Genomic DNA, 20,528 nt, shown 5'->3' with positions numbered 1-20,528 from the left:
CAGGCGGACTCTCCATTTGGCCACTTGGATACCCAAACTGTGCTAAATTGTGCTGTGTCTGTATTTCCTCCAGAGCTTCTAACACAGTGTATTTGGTTTTTTGTAATTTCTTGGACATGTTTATGGCTTTTATCCTTCGTTCTAAATGGATAAAAAGTTATAATGAAGCAAAGAAATGAACTCTGTTCGATATTCGCTCTATCCGGTGTGCCCATGTGCGTAACTGCAGCAAAATGGCAATGATGCTCATTTGTTTACACGCAAGCATTTATACCTGACAGGTAAAGCCTCGTTCAAGTGAAAGATAATGTTGGAAAACTTGTAAGATGTAGAATTTGACCAAACTTTATTTACACTGTCAAGACCCACAACAAGACAACAAAATGGCTGTGAATGGGAGCATATGACATGTTAGCGCATGACGCAGTTTCACCATTATGGATTACTACGCTGTGAGTTTTGGTCGAAGAACAGTGTGGATAGACTGAAAATGACCACAAAAAGGTAAGGAAATAAAAAATATCGCTGTTTGTGAGAATAGCTTTGGGATTTGGTGTATTTAGTGATAAACATGCTATCTGATAAGGCTGCTGTGATATGCGAAGGTTAGCTTTGTGTTTGTTTTGAGACTGATGTGAGGTGCTTGACTAAAATCTTTTTATGCTTGGTATCATATGAAAATGCAGCTTTTCTAGTTTCATTTGATACCCAATATGTTGGGGTGGAGTGAACGGATCACGCATTGTGTTGCATTTTGTTTCGGGTGTTACTCGTTATGGTGGCGCTGTTGTTTGTTGCATACGTATTTTAAAGTTGTTATTAAACAAATACTTTGTTGACTAAATGCACTCGGAGAGTTGATTTAGTGGCATTAGGTATTCTTCTTTGAGACACATTATAAATAAAATATCCTTACATCACTAAAGTAACTTTTTTACACACATGAACTTGTAGTTACATCTGTTGGACCCACCGGTGGGTCCGTCGGGCTTAAGGGGTTAAAACACCTGGAAAACTTTTTATTACCTTTCACTGTAGCACAGTTCCTCACAGGACATTACTTTACACATGCCTAGATTAATTCACCTGCTATCCTTTGATTCTCACTGAAATTAATGTGTTTTTCTTTTAGGGGGAGATTACTGTGTTCCAGGTGAATTTACTCTGACACAGTAACACATATTTTGATTCTGACATTTCTGTAGTAATCTCACATCTCAGGTTTCCTTTGAGAACAAGATTGTACATGCAGATCTTACAGTAGTTGTGAAGATATTCTTCATATATTTTTGTATGGCATTACTGACAAGAGGCAGAAAAAGAGGCCTCGTCAAGAAGACGTTAACTGTTCTGACCATTCAGTATTCAAGCAGCACCGCATGCTCTGGCTATGTGTGTGCCTGACTTTATTGTTTTTTTGACACCTGATTTAAGCTTCTTTGTGAATTCCTATAGCGAGCTGCCACATGGCTCCTGTGTTATACTAAGTAAATAAATAGGTTTTTTATGCTTTATATATCATGTCCTGGGACTAATTTTGTACATTGGTGAAAAAAAAAAAAAAAAAAAAGATTGCAGAACAAGGCATGAATCAATGTGAATCATTTCACTTCTCTGGGTTGTGTTGTTATCTTTTCTGGTTGCTACTAGTGTGCTTTTTTCTGTTATACATTCACTTCTACATCACCAAATCTTTACTTGGACACAAATAATGGTACTGATTCACTCTTGGAGTTTTATAAAGGCTTTAAAAACAGATAAAGTCTTTGTTCCAAAGCCTCATTAGTCTCAGATATCTAACTTGGCACTGATACTGTATGTTTATGGATGCGTTAAGATTTTTGTCTTTAGAGATTAAACAGTTGGCTTTAATTTGTTGCCTTTAGTTTGTATTAATAATATTTTATTCACAGTGATGAAATGAGAGAGAGAGAGAGAGAGAAAGAGAGAGAGAGAAAGAGAGAGAGAGAGAGAGAAAGAGAGAGAGAGAGAGGAAGAGAGAGGGTTTGGATGAAACAAAAAGACAAAAGCTGTGTTAACCTTCAAGACTGAGGATTTTTCTTTAATTCTCAAATGTCTTAAAACAGAACCTTTAACTTTGATTAAAGAAAATTTTGTATTATACATTCACTGTTCACTTTATCAGGTCCACCTGTTAAACTTCCAGATATCCAATCAGCCAATCACAGGGCAGCAACACAACACATTTAGTCAAGTAGACATGATAAAGACGACTTGCTGAAGTTCTAACTGAGAGGTCTGAGTGTCTCAGATCTGCTGGGATTTTCACACACAAGCATCTCTAGGGTTTACAGAGAATAGTCAGAAGAAGAGAAAATATCCAGTGAGCTGGAGTTGTCTATATAAAAGTACTTGTGGATGTCAGAGGTCAGAGGAGAATGGGCAGACTGGTTTAAAACAAGAAGTCAAATCAGCACTGGTCCCAGCCAAGGTCTGATAGCATCTCTGAACCACACCGGGTGCCTCCTGTCAGCTAAGAACAGGAAACTGAGGCTACAATTCACACAGACTCACCAAACCTGGACAATAAAAGATGGAGAAACGTTGCTGGTCTGATGAGTCTCCATTTCAGCTCCACATTCAGATGCTAGGCTCAGAATTTGGTGGAAACATCATGAAAACATGGATCCATCCTGCCTTGTATCAATGCTTCAGGCTGCTGCTGGTGTAATGGTGTGGGAGATGTGTTTTTCCTTCCTCTGGCTTCCTTCCAAGGTACACTAACATGCTTGTTAGGTGCTTTTAAATTGACCGTATGAGTGAGTGTGAGTGAGACTTTTTGGTTGTCTCTCTGTGTTGGCTTGCTGAGGTACCCTGCCTCTCGCACATGGGAAAGACTCCAGCCCCCCAGCAATCCTGCACTGAAACAAACAACTATAGACAATGGATGGGTGGATGATGATTTCCTTTATCTCAAACTCTAATACTCCCCAAACATAAATAAATTTGACTTGATGCCAAAGCAGCCAACATATTTTCCACCATGGAGCTGAATTCTATTTAATGAAAAAACAACCTGCTGCATATCGTGTAAAAACTTTCAACTATTAACCCAGGTCCCAAACACAAAGATGCAGCAGTATTGAGTATATCTCTTCCCAGTTTACTTTTCTGAAAGTCTAAAAAGAAATCCAGTTCCAGTCATGTTAATGATGAAGCAAGTTGTTGCCCATCAGTCTCCCTTCAATGTGCATCTTGATAATACTGTTTAATTATTGTACATTTTTTACATGTATGGTTAAGATTAAATAGATACACTTTTTAAGTTTTATCTCATCATCCTGCTGTATTATACTTTAGATCTGCACAATGATAAAAAGAAGAACTTTAACAGATGAGACACAATGGCCAACATTTAACATAGTGCTTTGACCCGCCATGGCCGTGACGCTTTGCAGGCAGCTGGCTTTGCTATGGATTTGCCTTTCAACAACACTTGGATGGGGATTAAAAAATATGCAATTGTCAACTTTTTATTTATTTTCTCGGCCAGTTAGCCGACCCAGGTCAAAGACAGATGCATGTTGTCAGTGAAATTTTTAACTTCTGCAAGATTTAGAGCTAAAAGAGATAAAATAAAGAAAATTGCACAACACAGTTGGCTTTTAATTCACCTCATTTTGTGAGAGGAAAAATGCCCCTAGATAATTGCACCCGCTGTTATGATTTGTCTTTTCCAAAGTGGCTTTCCGCCAAAGCATTGAGTACCTGTGAGAGGGAGTAGCTTGTAGCTGTTGTGCCATATATTCACCGCTCTGAGCAGAACTGGCCTTTGGCAGTTTTATGCACTTATCAAGGTCAGAGTTTGGATCTCATTTGAGAAGTCTGCGTATTTCAGCTAAACCTGCACAATCCTTAAAGATTAAGTCAAACATTAAACTTCTGAGTATAGACAGTTGTAATAATGTCTGCAAGGTGACAAAAGAGGAGTTTGCATCTTAAACTTGTCACACCAGCTCGACTCTTCGGCCAGAATAATCAAACCCATTTAAAGAAAAAAATCATTCCACCTGCCCGTTTTCAGACATACAAGTTACAAGCCCATGGCTTATGCTGCTGCATGAATACCTCCACCTATCTCAAAAACCATAAAGGAGCCTTAAACCTACCAAAGCCCCCATGATCAGGTGCATGAGGCTGCTTTTTGTGCCGAGGGGTGTGAAGAGGATAAGAAAAGGCTTAGTCTAGATTGATCTCAAAACACTGGCTCCTCGAGTCTAGACGCAGCTACTTGACAATCTGATTCCCCTAGAAACGAGGCCCAGGCAAAATGTCTGCCCTACAACTGTGGATATAGCTTGGATTTATAACTCATGCATAAACTTTTGCGCTTTGATTAATTTCATTAGACCTTTATCTTTAGCCTGCCCGGCAGTCTTTGTATCTAAATTACAGTATGGATCTTTACTTTCTTTTCTCGAAGTAGGGCAGTGAGGTCAACAGAGCAAGAGGTACTGTTAAAGTTTTAGTTACATTGGTTTATTTTGTGTTGTATTAATATATATATATATATATATATATTTAACTTAGAATTTCAGGTTGTAGTTTGGTACACACTCAGTCGAAAGCTCAGAGGTGCTGTTAACTTTGCACAGGAGAAAAAACAAACAGTGTTAAAGCTGTTGCTGAATTTCAGAGTGAAGGCATATCCTGCCTTCTCTGAGTCAGGTTGCCATACTTTCTGAAGATTTCATGCAGGTGTTACAGAGAATTAATGCTATCAATATGTGACAAAGTGGAGGCAGAACTCCAGTTTTCAGATGATTTAAATGATTAAACTTAACAGTAAAGTTATGTAGAAGGTCTCGTGATCACACGGAGCAGCTGCTCCCTGTGTTCGATCAGGCTTTGGTTGAGCTGAAATTCTGCTGGGACTCCTCCAGTTTTAAGACAAATCTTGACTGATAAAATTAACTAAGTAGTATGTACACACAACTTGCAAATATCTGGATGGATCAGTTTTCAGGGCTGAAAGAGCACAATCAGGAACATTCTAATTAAAATGATTTAATACCACCACAAAATAGCTGTTAAACTAATTAAATTGCATTTCAGAAGTATACAAATGATAATAATAAGGCTAGTGTGATATAAACTAAACGTGTATCAATCCATCGATTTACAGACTTTCATTCAATGACTAATGAGCCAACATCAATGATCCAAAATGAAAATCTGGATCAATCATGGATCCAGCAATCATCTGTCAGATGTTCAGTCAGAAAGAACATGTGGAACTGTTTCCATGTTCTTTGTTCTTACAAGCAAACTGTAGAAATCCAAAGAGGAGGCGTAACTATGATGAAGTCAGACTGTCTTAACTTGGTCTTAATACCTACGTAGTAATAATATTTGGTTTGGGGTTCTAAGTAAGAGAAGGGTTTACACTATATTCTGATTTAATATCTACAAATAGAAATTTATTCCTTCATGTTTTTTTTTTTTTTCCATGATGTAAACTTTCTAAAGCTCAACATTCAGAATGCTGTATAGTCTATGTTTGTTGGAAAAACAGTGTTTTTCATCTCAGTGTCTGTTTGAGCTCAGGATGAAATGAAAGAGATTGTTTTATATCGCGTCACATATTGATCCCGGATTCTGAATCTAAATTGCATTGTGAATTGATTTATCTGATCAAACTTGTGATTTACAACCCTCATCTTTACAATACCTGCCATTGAATTTATGAAATATTGTTTGCGTTAGACTGTTCATTATATTGAATTAAATATTACATTCATGTTTTCTGAGTGTCAGCAGAAATGACACATACTTAGCAGCTAGTTGTACAGAAGAAACTATAACTCTCATTACATCATTGCACTTGAGCATAAATAAACGTACGATATATGGCTTAAAATTAATGTTCTGAGGCAATACTGTTGATACCTATAATCTGTTACTGCTTTCTAAGTCAGTGTGTTGATGTTGACACCGCATGCCAGGCTTTGGAATAATAATGGGGCTTAACGAATCCCGAGTGTGATTATTAAGCAGCTGTGACATTACAGTCATGAAACAAATTCTCACAGCTTAAAACAGTCTCAGAGCAGGTGTTGAAGCCTGCGTTGTGTCTTATGTCAGTATTTTATCTAGACGTGAATATAAGATGCCTATTTTTAGGATTTACCAACTCAGGCTAAGGGTCTTGGTTAGATCAGGAGTTTTTGACTATCATCTCTGTGTGATGAAGGATGAGTCTCTTCTTTGGTTTCCTGGCAACCTGATGCTTTTCATGGATGGTTACTTTTGGCAGGTGTTTTGAACTTGCAATATTGATGCAAGGACACTTTACAGTAACAGATATGATGTGGTGTGCTCACCTTTCACAAAGGCCGAGCAAAGCAGTGAACAAAGCAGCCTGTCGGCAGCAATCTCGGCAGATTTAATGTTTCATTTCATGTCAGAAAGATGAGGACTCTGACTCCTGCCGGGTTAGTTAGATTTATACAGCTGCAGATTTGAGATCGACTTGCAGGAGCAGCAGTCTGTTGGGGGGTTGATGAGATATTCCAGTACAGCCTCCACCAAAAATGTCAACATCATGGTGCTGCATGGTGATGCAGACCTGCTTATGAAGCTAAAGGAAATGTCAAGGAATCAACAAATCATTTGAATTCATTGAATGGCTATAACTCATTTCCTTGGACTCAATCAATCGTCAAGGTATCCGGCCTGAACCAGAACCTGATGCTGGTGAAGAACAGTCTGTAGAAACAGAGCACACCTACATATTTCTACAGTGCAAAGAGAGGGGAAATATTTGATGTCACACTCCAGTAATACATGTGATATTGTGATAAAGACTCCTATTTATGTAACCTCTTCTTGATGAGGCCAATTTTTTCTGCCTTCTGTCTGGAATGACAGACCCTAAATAAATTAAGTATGTCTTCACAACTACAAGGGCTGTATGTATAATCGTGATCTCCCAAAAAGCTGAGACATGTGAGATTACTACAGAAGTGTCAGAATCAAGTCAGAGTAAATGGTTATCTCCCCCTTAAAAACAAAACCACATTACTTTCAGTGGCAACCAGAGGACAGCAGCCCAGTTCATCTAAGAATGGGTAAAGTAATATCTGATGAGGAACTGTGCTGCAGTAGAAGGTAAAAAGCGAACCTGAGCAGGTTTCCAGGTGTCTTAATAGAGGTGTTGAGCAGGTAAATATCTCAGGAAGCCATCGGTCGATGATGATGATCGACACCTCTATCAATGGTCAGAGTCAGGAGAATCCAGGGATAGTCCCCACAATCACCTTAGAAACACCATGAGGATCCAGAAAGAAGTGAAGCCCAAGTTAGTCTATGATAGGAAGAGTGATGAGTCTCTGCTTTCATATGACACCTTGTTTGTTTGGAGAAATTAGTGGAAGCCTTAAAGTGGACGGTGATGCCATGCTTTTCTTACATTCCCATTTAAATGTTTGGGTTTTGAACTGTGTTTGGTTTGGATGCTAATGTTTAATTGGGTCTTTTAGCTGAGTTTCTCTAAGTGATTTTGGTATGCTACATTTCAGGGTTGACAGGATTAGCATCTGCAAACATCTTCTGCAATGCACATATTTTATCTTGCACAGACGTTACTTATCAACAAGAGGTTAAACCTGGGATGCTGACTGAGCTTGAGTCCTCACTTTAACTTACCATCAAGAATTCTTGACATGAAATTTCTGTATAGAAGTACACAAATGATAATGAATAAAAAATAAATCACATGTCATGTTGGAAAACGTTCAGCACTTTATTTTGATGTTCTTTAAAGAAAATCATTCTTTTCTCCAAGTTCCTTCCCTCATTGTCACCATATGCCACTCTATCACACACTGTTACACCTTTGCTATGTGGTTAGTGAGGCGCAGCTCCAATTACGGTCTCCATCACCCACCCCAGGCTTCACAGCTCATCCTCCACTTGCCTGCATTGTCTCGAAGAAGAAAGGCTTCTCAGAATGTAATTCCTCTTTTAGAAGAGCAGGAATTAGGACTACTCCACAGACTCTTGGAGCGCAAATGACAAGACGTCTGCGTCTGTGATCACAAAGACGTCAAATACTGCAATAAAAGCCTGGGAAGGCCGGTTATTAGTTGATGTCACATGTCAGGCTGTAAATGGGACAGTGAGGCATATTGTGAAGCTGAATTTGCAGGAGGGAGATTAGTGATGGTGCACAAATGTACTGCCAAGACTCATTAATGCTCCCTTTACGTTTATCAAAAGTTACATCCATTTGAAACATCATTACCCTCATGTGTCCGTTACATAGTTGTTGGGTAGACGTCTACCAGAAGGCAGGGCAGAGTTCAGAGTTCACCACCGAGTTCAAACGTCAGTTTCAGACTACGGCAACCACGGTGATGATGGAGGAGGTAAAGATAATGTTCGTTCTCAGAAAGATTATCGTTCTGATGCTTATTGTTATCATTACCACTGTCCTGGTCACTATTATCAGAATTATTCATTTCAAAATTATTATCATAATCATTATTATCTTTGTTCATTTTGTTGTATTTTTCCTTTGTTTTTTTACCATCCTAAGGACTGTATGTGTGTAACTTTCCTAGGCATCTTTTTCTCTCACTTTTCCTCTGTCATTTACTTCCCTGTAGCCTCATTTTTGTTTTCTTCTTCTTATCGCTCTCTCTCTCTCTCTCTCTCTCTCTCTCTCTCCGCTGTATGTTAGTATAACTTATCAAGTCTCAATACTCTGTGTTCATTTATGTTCCTTTCTAAATTCACGCTTTTTCATAAAAAATGAATAAAAAATGAAAAAAAAGGGGGTTAGGCTTTTAAAATAAAAATTGTAAAGATGCAGGCAATGTTTTACAACAGCCAAATTTAAATTAAAATGTTTAGATCTTTGCTTAAAAGAGTAAAACCGACACATACTCCCAGCCTCACCACCTGGGATGTTGGGAGCATTAAGTCTGGTGATTAAATGGCTTATTTTGTGTTCCTAATAGCATTATTAGTAATGCCATTTATGCAAGGTCAGTCTCACACCAGCCTCATTACTGCAGATCTACAGAAACTGCCTGCAGCATGAATGTGACTGAAATCGACCCGTAGCTTAGCTCCAGCTCTTCCTCACTTCATCAACATATTCATGTAATTTATCTTGTTAAAGGTGTTGTGTTCAAACATAAGTCAACATCTTGATGTAGACATAAATGCTTCATTGAGCTGAATGTAGTCTGATCAGACATACATTCATTTCAAACATTGCATCATCTTCACATTCACTTGGAGCATTTTAGTGATCATCTGTCAAAAGCATCAACTTAGCAGTTATGATTGCATAGCATATATCTTCCTCTAACTTCTGTTTGATCTCTCAGGTGCTGTCTGTCTTTAAAATAACAACTAGTGAAAACAAGTAGGAATAAGCCCTGTCTGACTTGTGCCAAATGTGGCAATATTTTCTATCCTCTTCAATAGCTGTAATCAGCCCCACTCAGTGCCAAAATAACTGCCTCTTTTCATGGCTGTGCCATCGAGGATTTTCAATCACTATGTGATTGCATTGTAATCAAAAAGTCTTTCCGCTTCACATTTCACAACGCAGACGTGTCCACATTTGGCAGCTGGCATTGCAATTAATTCTGAAATATGCACTTGAAACATGCTTTTTTTAAAAAAAAAACTTTTCAGATCCACAGCCAAACATAGGTGATGATCTAATTTGCCTTTTCTGTCACGTTTCCCATTCCACTTTCTTCCCCATCTTTCAACACCTTCATCACCATTCTTTCCCATTAATGTCTTATTCTCTCTTCATATTGTCTAATGTGGAACGAGAGTGAGCACATTTAATTATACATCCGCAGGAGACATCATCCTACATCTTTCTGTTTTACTGTTATCTTGTCATTTTTTCCTGTTCTAATAAAAGACATCATTTTAAAAGACACATGCAGCAGCAAAAGGACACATCATTTTTAACATGTTTGGCCAGATTAGTGTATTTCTTTTGGTTTGTACAAAAAGAAAAAAAAATCTTAAAACCAAATACACAGAATTAAGGACCATGCAAAAGTTTTGACACCCCACAGATTTGATATTATTGGACATTTTCAGGTCACCATTTCTTTGCATTATAACGTAATGTATGTGGACAACACTATTGTAAATGTGTCTGCAAAATCTCATTAGATGGCAGCAGAAATACCGTAGAAGAAAGTTCTACACACAGCAGTTTTAAATGAATCATCTGACACTGAGTTATAAGACGACGTTGGTTTTTCAATAAAGAAAAGAGACAGTAAAAATTCTGGAGAAAGGATTAATGACAGAGAGAGAGATCAGGATGACTAGTTTAAGTTTCTGAAGCTATTTTTACCTTCTCAATTTCAGCTTGATTGACTCGTAAAGAAGCTGTGTGAAACTATCAAAACTCAGGTAAACTGATTTTGTCTGGTCAGACAGTACATTCCCCTTAGCTCTTGGATCCTCGTGCCTTTCTTTTAATCTTCTGTTTGAAAATTTCTCCCCTGTGAAGAAATGAATATAGTTCTGCAACCGAAAGGATATCGTCATAGTAAAAAAAATTATAGATGTGTAATTTTCAGTGTGTGTTACTAGAGAAGAATAAATGAAGATGGAACATAGCACAAATTTTTAAAAAAAATGGCTTTTCCTAACAAGCAAACTCTTTCAGAATCAATATAAGTATTTGGGGGCTGTTTGGGGTCAAGTTAACCAAACAAGACTTGAACACATTAAGTCATTATATCAACGGGCACTGAAGGAAATGGATCAGAAACCTGTTAGATGGTACCACTGCTGAATTATCAAGAAATGTAATCTACTAGGTTTAGACAGTTTTGTAAGATTTTCATTTCTAAACCTTTTACTCAGGCGTGTGAACAACCTTGCTCCAGAAATGCTCTGTTCACTGGCAAACAAAGAAAACTGGTGAATTAGAGCTTAGGGTACATCAAGTGGTAATTTTAGAGTAGAGAAACACAGATCAGCATTCATACAGTCATCCTTCTCTGTAATAGATACCAAACTCTGGAATACATTAACCACCTGAAATCAAAACACTGACAGAGGTCCAGGTTTAAATCACGCAAACAAAACAATGGCTGAAACTGAAACATGTCAGTGAACATCAACTTTACACTGCATTTTTTGTCCTTACGTTGTTTTGTTTTGTTTTTCAATAGTTTTTATTCCATTTTTAACTTTTCTATTGATCCCTTGAGGCTCAACTAAGAACAGGGGTTGAAAATTAGCCGCTGGCTAGAAACACATGCGTGACATTGGTTTTGTGTTTCATATAAAATAATGCTGAATGTGTTTTGTCTCTGCTAAATAAAAATACATGTGGTCAGTGTAATCAAATTTACTATAAAAACTGCAAGAACTGGAAAACAAAGAAAACGAATTGCTTGCAGATTTGCAAGGACAGTAAATCAAAAGCCCTGGTTGACTGGAAAATCTCTACAGGACCGTTGCTCTGCACCTGCTCATGTTAACTCATGTAAACCTTTTCTGCCTCCTCTTCACAAAGATCTAAATCATGTAATCAAGCCTGAAACATTTAGGAAACAAATGATTTTGGACAAATGATGTTAATATGATATCACAAATCTGAAGTAAATGTCATGTAATCAACAAAAAGCTTTAGAAGAAAATAACATGACTTCTACAGCTGAACAACACATCTTAACGTTCACAAAAAGAAAAACCTTAACAGGAGTGTGCTGATGCCTTCACAGTCCCCTGACCCAAATATGATTGGAAATCCATGCAAAGCTCAAAAGAAGAATGCCTGCAAGACGGGCCAAGAGTCTGAGAAATGAAACACTTCTCACAGAAACAAAGCACAAAATTCCACCAAACAAGAAGTGAAACCCGCCTGACAAAGTAGGTCGTAGTAACAGTCCTGACATTGATTCAGCTTTTTTCATTTATCATCTTTAGCGTCATGCCTTTTGAAAATTAGGTCATGTTGCTACTTTCTACTGTGCAAAACTCTTAAACCACCATTCATTGCTTTCTGTTTTGCTTCCAAGCTGCCAGAATTTTGTGATCTTGAGTCATGCTTCTCTAGACTTTCTGAAGGTCAAAGTTTTCCATTGGACATGGGCTGTTTTCTTTTTTCTTTTTTTTTTTTTACTAATTTTAAATCTGTTATTTTTGCCTGACCATTGTCAGATAACTGAGCTGTTGGTTTATTGAGCCACTTAACACTGAGTTATAAACCACTCAAGCATAAAAATGTCCCTTAACTCATTGGATGATTAAGCCTTTTGTGGATACGTAACAGACAACTTAGCAAAGAACTCATTTTTATTTAATTGTTAGGTTCTTTGTTATTAGTGGCCTGTCACTAAGACACATCATTTGCTCCAGTTTCTTTAGTTGCAAAAAAACCAAAGATAACACAATTTGACATAAAATAGAATTTTTGAGGTAACAAGGTCTTTCCCAAAACTTGGCATATCTGAGCATGTCGACATTACAAAACCCGATGAAGTCTCGAGCTCTGAATCATACAGCTCTGCCCCCCGAAGGGAGCGACTTCTATGCTAGCTGCCCACATAAAGAGCAGGAGGGGAGTCCTGCCAAGGAGGTGGCTGCGATAGCTGTTGTTTTAAGGACAAGTAAACTGGACGAGTGGAGGATAAAAGAAGTGTCACTACTAAAAAAAACTATCTACAGCAGAAGAACAGGATCTGAAAGTGACGTCCGTAAATAGGAACATGAACCAGGACCGGAGAGAATCATCTGGGCCTCCAATTAATCCATCAACTGCTGACTGATGCTGTCAGGAAGCCATTCCTAAACAAGGAAAACACAGACAAAAGGTTGAAGTATGTCAACCTCAGGTCGGATGGAGGATAGATCCATCCCAGAACCCGGACCTCAAAGCTACTGAAGCAGTGTGGGGTCATCTGGACAGAGAATGGAACAAAAGGGAGGAACATCCAAAGAAGAGCTGAAGGTCCTTCAAGAAGCCTGGAGAACTGTTCCTGAGGATAAATTAAAGAAAATGTTGATACAACAGTAGAATCTTTCAGACAGTTTGTGGAAGTTTGTTTCTTTGTTCATCATTAAATGACCTGTTTTGCAAAATAATTTATCCACTAAGCTTATGCACAGATTTATGTGTTTTTATTGCACCTTTAGTGAAGACTTGCGTGTAAAATATGAAATTTATCAACTTGTATTTCTACTTAAGAAGGAGTGTAAATATAATCTAAGCTCTGACCTGCTTATGCACACAACCCAGAGGTTGAACAGGGAAACTAAAATAGAAACCATAGCTGGTGTCACAGCAGGTGCTCTCAAGAAACGGTTGTGATGCCTGAATGGTGGCAAAATATAAAAAATCATGACATTAAATGAAATTAACAACACTTTAATATTCCCAGAGGGAATTTGCAATATTTATGATAATTACATCTGTGAGAAACCGGTAAATGAAAGCTTGTCATGGATGGCAGATTTTGCAAGCCGTGCGCTCCACAGCGAATGCATCTTCAGACTATTTCACATACTAGCATCCAACAAAGATGCTGTCATTTCTCTGGGCTCAGAGTACCTTCAGTTTCCCCAGATAAACCAACGCTGAGCTAAAATCAAATGTGGTAATTTCAGTACTGTATTTCCAAAGATGGAAGTTCTGCTGGATTCTCTTGTCCAGTTGCAAATGTGTCTCATCTGTGTCGTGACACCACGGTTTGGGTTTGAGTGTCATACCTAACTATTTTTTATTTATTTCTGATGAAAATCCTTTGATCTCAAATCATTTTCTGTTTCAATCTTTTTTCCTTTTGTTTTACACCTTTCATTTTATTTATTTAACTGTGTGTTGTGTGAGTTTATTATCTAATATTTATCGTCTGCCTTTAGACTTTTACAGACCATGCATGAAATTTGACATACACAATATAGATAAATGTTATCTTGACTTGTGTATGTGAACTGAGTGAACTAAACAACAAACATTGTATGTTTTCCCTTGCTCCTTTCCTCTCCATTACTCTGGAGATTTGTTTCCCTGTGTTTAGTTCCCTAAATTTAATGTATTCAATGAAATTTAGAACATTTTCCACAAAAACTTGGGGTCTTGGATGCTTGGTGTGGACAAACCAGCAGCCCCATACAAAGCCATGACCTTAACCCCACCCAACACATCTGGGACTGAAACAGCAGCTGCGAGCTCGGCCTTATTAACTCATCTTCAATGCTCAGCCTCACTCAAGTCCTTGATTCTAAACTCTGGTTGTAAAACCATCAGGGGCTGATGCAGCAGTAGATTAATGAGCATCATTTTTACAATGACACATCAGTAATCATGTTTGTGTCATGTTGTTGAAACACATTTGGGCCTTAAACACAGAAACACATCTATTTCTGCTTATTTTAGTCCCACTCTCATCTTCTGTATTCATAGAACCACATCTTGTCCTTTGCATTTGCTTATTTTCTTGTCTTCTGCTCAAGAATTCTCTTTATGTCCAGAGCTGAGCTGTTGATAAAAATGCCGGCTTGCTCACCATGTGGGGGCAAACGTAAAACACACAACACAATAGGTGTCAGGATCCACGCACCCTGATGCTTTCTGGCCCAGCACTTCTTCTCTGCAGAGCCCTCCGGCACATCGCTGTCCTCTTTGAAGCTTCTCCACTATTGATTGTGAACAGCAAAACCTAATGCATGCAAATGTGGCTCCAGTCTACAGAAAGGCATGCAGCAGCCACAAAGCCTCTTCCCTTCAAAAACAACTGGCATCTGCTCTGTACGTGGATTTTGCTGCCATTGTTAAAGCTGCATAGACACCATAATGTAGAGTCCCAGTATAGCTTCATTGTTTTTGTGGAATGGGTTGAGGGGAAAGGGTGGAGAACTCTGTTGACTAATACCTGTGAAAGCACTTTAGAAATGTGTTCATTAAAAAGTGTCTGCTTGCCTGAAAGAGTCCTGCAACATCACTCATTAGGCACACAGAGGATTCTAAAGCTAATGATTCATGAGTTTGTGCTAATGCTGGAGAGGTAATGTTTCGTGTCTTTGAATGATACCTGAACAGGATTTATAGAATAAATTTGAAAACAGAGACAAATTTATGAAGCTTGTTTATGCTTTACTTGATGCTCTGAAAACGACTTGATGATGTCTTCTATGTGTCTGTGTGTCAGGAAGGTAAACTCCTGATGGTGGCTTTGGTGATATCTCAGCTTGAGTTTAGATTTATTAGTTCACCTCAAAAAAAGAGAAAAAAAAAAACAAAAAAAACAAGATGATGTCATTATTTACTGTAAGAGAGAGATGCAGTCAAATGCATTTTATAAATACAGTGATGAATTGTACCCATGTCTCTTTTCTGTGGTTACTATGTGTAATCACTGCACTTCATAGTTTTTGATTCAGGACTTTAAATTAAACTTATTTGTATCATTTGAGTGTGTTGTGGTTTTAATCCAAATTGCACATGTCTGCTGTTCCCACAGTTTAAGATTGATTGGTTGATTGATTGGTTGATTGTCTTTGACTTGACCTGCATTGGTCCATCCCAGAGGGTGTGCCAAAGATCATAAAGATGAGCCAGATTTTTCAGTAGACAGCAATACATCCCAGCGTGTTCTGTATTATCATGGTTATGGTCTGGTTAATTCAAACTCCATGTGGGGATTACTGCAGCAGGGGCGTCCCTGCTTTTATGTGCAATGAACAATTGACCCGGTGATTTCATATTGAACGAGAAACCTTGTCCTGGTAGGGCGAGGTTGTGTAGCAAACAAGCCAAATGAGTTTGGATTGTCAAAAGTTGGGTTGTTGTATCCTGACTGGGAAAGCACAAAGTTCCATGCAATATTCTCTCATGCAGCACTACAAACATGATAGAAGGGCAGCGCTCTTGTAGTACTGTTAACTCATCATATCTTGTTTCTAGCAACTAGGATGGGTTAAATGCAGAGACAGAATTTCCCAGCTGGGATTAATAAAAAGTAGATAAAAAAAAAAAACTGTAATATTAAAAACAAAACCATTCAATAAACAATTCTGTTTTTAGAAGGCTAATAGTTATAATAAGACTCATAAAAACTAATAGTAAGCTGAAAACTACAGAAGGTGTGAAAGGTGCAGGGCTTTACTTATAGATGTTTAATTAGAGTTGAAATGATTTAAAAATCGATACCAGATATCGTTAAAAGCTGATGTATTATTTCTGTAAATAGGTTTTAGTTTTTTCAGTCCAGTGACTGATGTGTAGAAATTGTTTTGATTTCCAGTGTTGATGGATTGTTTTCTTGGCAATAGCTAGAGAAATGAGTAGTTTATTTTTATCTTTATTTGGAAGGTTTTTGATGTCTTAGATGTTACAGAGTAGACAAAGAGATGGAGAAGGAGAGATTCTACAGCTCAAATTCGAGAAGAGATTTTGAGTCACTGTCGTCCAGGGAGAATAAACTGGTTGGCAGGTCTTAGTGGTGTTGAATTACCTGTCAGTGCTAGCTGAGGTGCTTTGTGTCTGCAAAACCTATTTGTGGCACTTTTTTTTCCAAGTGATGGGAGTCCTGTGAATAATTTTGAATAAGTTGTAAATTTGTATTGCTTGTCACAGAAAAAAATATTTTTGCATATTTGGAAGAGAAGCTTGTCTGTTTCCCACTATCGGTAATGTTATTGTGGTGTCTAAGTTTGATTTCATTTGATAGAGTCTAGATATTATTTTTATAAAATTTATTTTCAGAATATTTTATGTAAGGGATGAAGAATAAACTTATGAATTTTAGTTGTTGGTGTTGCAAGAACTTCCCTCAATCCAATCCCAAAGGAAACCATTCTGCTGACAGGAATCTGGTGATTGCAACCCATCTGTCTCCTAGTAGGTGACATGATGTGACTTGTGCATGACCATATTTCTATATGCAAGCAAAGGAAAATGTTTAATTTTTGGTAATTGAACTAAAACATGTAGCAATAATTCAGAGAGCACAAATGTCCACACACTGTCAACACTGAAGCCCCAGGAGAGTTTCAAGATCTAAACCTGCCAAACTTCATATAAATAACATGAAATCAGTCATTTGCACTGACACCATCTGTAAAATATGTTCTTCAAACGAGGGTGACTTTTTTTTCCAGAAACAGAAGCATTAATTTTATTTGTTTTCAACCAGGGAGAAAAACTAAAAAAAGCATGTGTTTTTTTGTGAAAGGAAACTTCAGTTTTCTGTCATGGGATACTGAACTCATGAAATTAAACTTCACAGTAATGAAATTCCTTGAGGGTAGGCAGCTCTGTGAGACGGCTTGACCCGCACCATCTGCTTAGTGCCAGAGGAAAGTCCAGGAAGGTGTTTAGACTCATGAATGAATTAGCATGAAAATGAATAGCTGGAAGATAATGAAATAAGTAATGATAGTCTCATTGTAGGTTTACATGCAGTGATATGCGGGAGCTTGCGTCATACTGGTGGCTAAGAACATTGCTGGCTTTTGTCCAGCTCTCTGAAAGGGTTAATACTAGGGTAATATCGACTGCTTTGGCTGGATTAATTGTTGATGTTGGCACTTAACTCATGCTGGTAAATCAAAGAAGAATGTCTTCAAACTGAAATGCCAGTGCCAGCTTGAAAAATTCCAAGCCTGTTGGCACAGTTACCAAGTGAAGAGAGAAAGCAGATATTGGAGTCATGGAGCTGTATTCAGGCAACAGAAACATTATGTTCTCACAGGGCTCATTTGAACTACCAGGCTAGTTTATAGCTGAACTGAGCTGAAAGTAAAATGAAAAAGAGAGAACACTGGATCGTTCCAGGAATCACCGTCATACTTTTCTTTGCGTCGTAGATAGTTGAAAAATCAGGTGGGTGGTGAGTGGCGTGCACACTAGCGAGTGGCATAATTTTTCTGTCGATATCATTAATTAGGAAATTGACACATGGCATGTGCAAACACAGGCAATACACAATTAGGCAAGCGCTGCAAGGCTGTGTGTTGTGAGAACTGCAAAATTAAATAGATCTTTATTACTTAACATCAAGTGCTGGGAAAAAAGGCTTCTGTTTATTTGCTTGTGTTAGTCTGAGCAGATGGTGTGAACTTCTTTCCAGCATTTCTAATGGCTGCAGCTGTGTCACAGAACACAGCGCTCAAATTTAAAGACTAGTCTTTGCTGCCTTTGTTGTCTTTATGCATCAATAAATAAATAGTAAAACCTTTTTACTCAAAGTCAGTGACATTTACATGAAAAAACTGACGAGACTCTTTGGAGATCAGAACAGATACCTGCCTGCAGGCAAAGTGATACCATCATAGTGAAAAGTTCACATCTCTTGTCAATTTGTACAGCACTGAAACACAAGCATGATGTCTGAGAGCATTACGATGCCCTCAGAAAGTAGAAATGACAACACCTGACCTCAGAGCCTCACTGAGGGATGGAGACAACTCCCATGCAGACCTTATTAAAAGTATATGGAAAAAATTTGCAGTAGGAGAGCAGAGGGAGGGACCCACTGTGCCATTAGTTCCTGTGCAAAGAGAATAATGAGCAAAACCATCATGACTACTCACTTTGTATTGAGTTCTAGGGAGTGGTGGTGTGCTTGAACTCTGAAACTAGCCTGTATCTGAAGCTCCTCTGCAATTTTCTTAAGGATAACTGAAGATCTCTGCGGCCAACTTTGGGTAACCCCATCTGACCTGTAAGAAGATTTATCAGGGTTGCAGCTCAGCTGTGCACTGCACCAGCTCATGAGGCAGTTATAATGTAGAGTAAAATGCATGGTTACAATAATGAGCATTATGGTATTACTTGGCTGATGCATTGGTATGAGGAAATGAGTCTGTTGATTGGATACTTTAAACTTAATATATTCTGTGTTTGGGCACTTCATCTATAATAATAGTTCATTAGGAATCAAATAGCATGCTTTAATGTTCATTTTACTTCACAAATCACCACAGAATGCTGAGGCACCAAGTTTCAGTCTATAAAAACTTTCATTTTCTAAGTGTAAAGTTTGTGCATTAATTACAAGACGTGATGTGAGTTTAACTCACTGTTTAAAGCTACCTACAGCAGCTCCTGCTTGATTTTGTGATTAATTATCTTCGTACTGTTGTGTACATACTTCATTTTAAGTGGAAATGAATAAACAACTGCATCAAAGACCACAAATAAGCAAAGAAGAGTGTCATTACTAAAGATCAAACACTGATAATAATCATTGTTCCAAACTTCACACTTATCATACTGACTTTGATCTGTAGGATCATTACCCGGCGGTGATTCAAGCTCTTCGGAGAGATCTGTATCAGCCACAGAAAGCCTGATTCATTACTGCTGTGTATGTGCCGGCTATCAAATCCGCCTCATTACACCGAGTTAAAACACTGAAATGGATTCTCAGCATGTGGCACTGTGAACCGCAGATCAGCTTGACTAAATAAATAAATAAATAAACAGCAGCCAGGAGTTTTAATTACTGTTGTGTCAGTGTCCATCAGTGAGTGGAAAGAAAAGAACATATAGTGTTAGCAACACAACCACTGTGCATCTCCTCTTTTTGGTGAAAAACTACCTCTGAACTTGATTATAATCTTACTGCTGTATAAAGAACAATGACATGTCTAAGTTTTTTTCACACACAGGACATCTGGCCACTGACAGAAAGCTAATTATTCCCAAAATTGAATGTGCTGAAAGTTTACAGGTGTTTTAGTTTCCTCTGAAAAAAAAGGACGTCATACACCACCGTCCTCATACTTCCATGCATCTTTTACATTGCCATGGTTGTTAAGTCAGTTCCTCCACTAGTGGGCAGTGCTGAGTTCAAAGTTCACTTCTCCAATCCGACGTGAGTTTCAGACACCAGTTGGCAGCGGTAATGCGCCACTTTAACGTTGTTTCCAACCGCCCAACATGCCCTAAACACTAGCATACAGTCTTTCTTCAAAAGCCTGCACAGTTTCTACAGACTTAATTCTTCTTCTACTTTTTTCCCTCCCCGATCCTCTTCTTCTTCTCTGGTCTCATGTCAGCTATTCTGCTCAGCACTGCCCCTGCAATTTTGGGTTGTATTGCTCAATTTTCTGCTTCAAGCAACAGATAACTAAGCTCCCTGAAAATAGACCAAATTACGTGCGTAACCTGTGTAGAAGATGGACGAAACTGTCCGTCTGCCTGCATATCCGTCTTCTGCATCAATTATAAGTGGACCTTTAGAAGTACAAAGCATTGTCATTGGGTTAACAAAGGTTCTGCTGCTGTACCCTCAAGAGTGAGTACGTACTCGTACACTTGCAGTTTATACCTCATTAAAACCAGTATTATAGGTCTGGTGGACTTCTCCCACCACAGGCTAAAAGAAAGATGATGCTTGTTGTTTATCATACATGTTTTCCGATGCCAGTAAACACATCGGAGGCAATGTGGGGTTCAGTGTCTTGTCCAAAGACAAGTGTAGTCTTGGGAAACCTGGGGTCAAACCATTAGATCAAAACAAGTTAAATTAAATTTTTTTCCCATCTTGAGTTGGACC

At 38.2% G+C, this 20,528-nt stretch overlaps 1 protein-coding gene and 1 long non-coding RNA gene across 2 annotated transcripts in view; both read left to right on the top strand.

Moving 5' to 3' along the window:
• tmem132e (transmembrane protein 132E) overlaps positions 1–20,528 on the top strand; it is a 505,320-nt gene that overhangs the window by 197,570 nt on the left and 287,222 nt on the right. The window lies entirely within an intron of this gene.
• On the top strand, positions 6,864–12,202 carry LOC121654238. Its single transcript, XR_006012925.1, has 3 exons — positions 6,864–6,936; positions 9,149–9,153; positions 12,193–12,202. It is a non-coding gene; the product is annotated as an uncharacterized LOC121654238 (long non-coding RNA).

Source organism: Melanotaenia boesemani, chromosome 15 (assembly GCF_017639745.1).
Source record: "Melanotaenia boesemani isolate fMelBoe1 chromosome 15, fMelBoe1.pri, whole genome shotgun sequence".
Classification (NCBI taxonomy): Eukaryota; Metazoa; Chordata; class Actinopteri; order Atheriniformes; family Melanotaeniidae; genus Melanotaenia; species Melanotaenia boesemani.
Note: the sequence above shows the minus strand (reverse complement) of the source record. Positions and strands in the feature narration are given on the sequence as shown.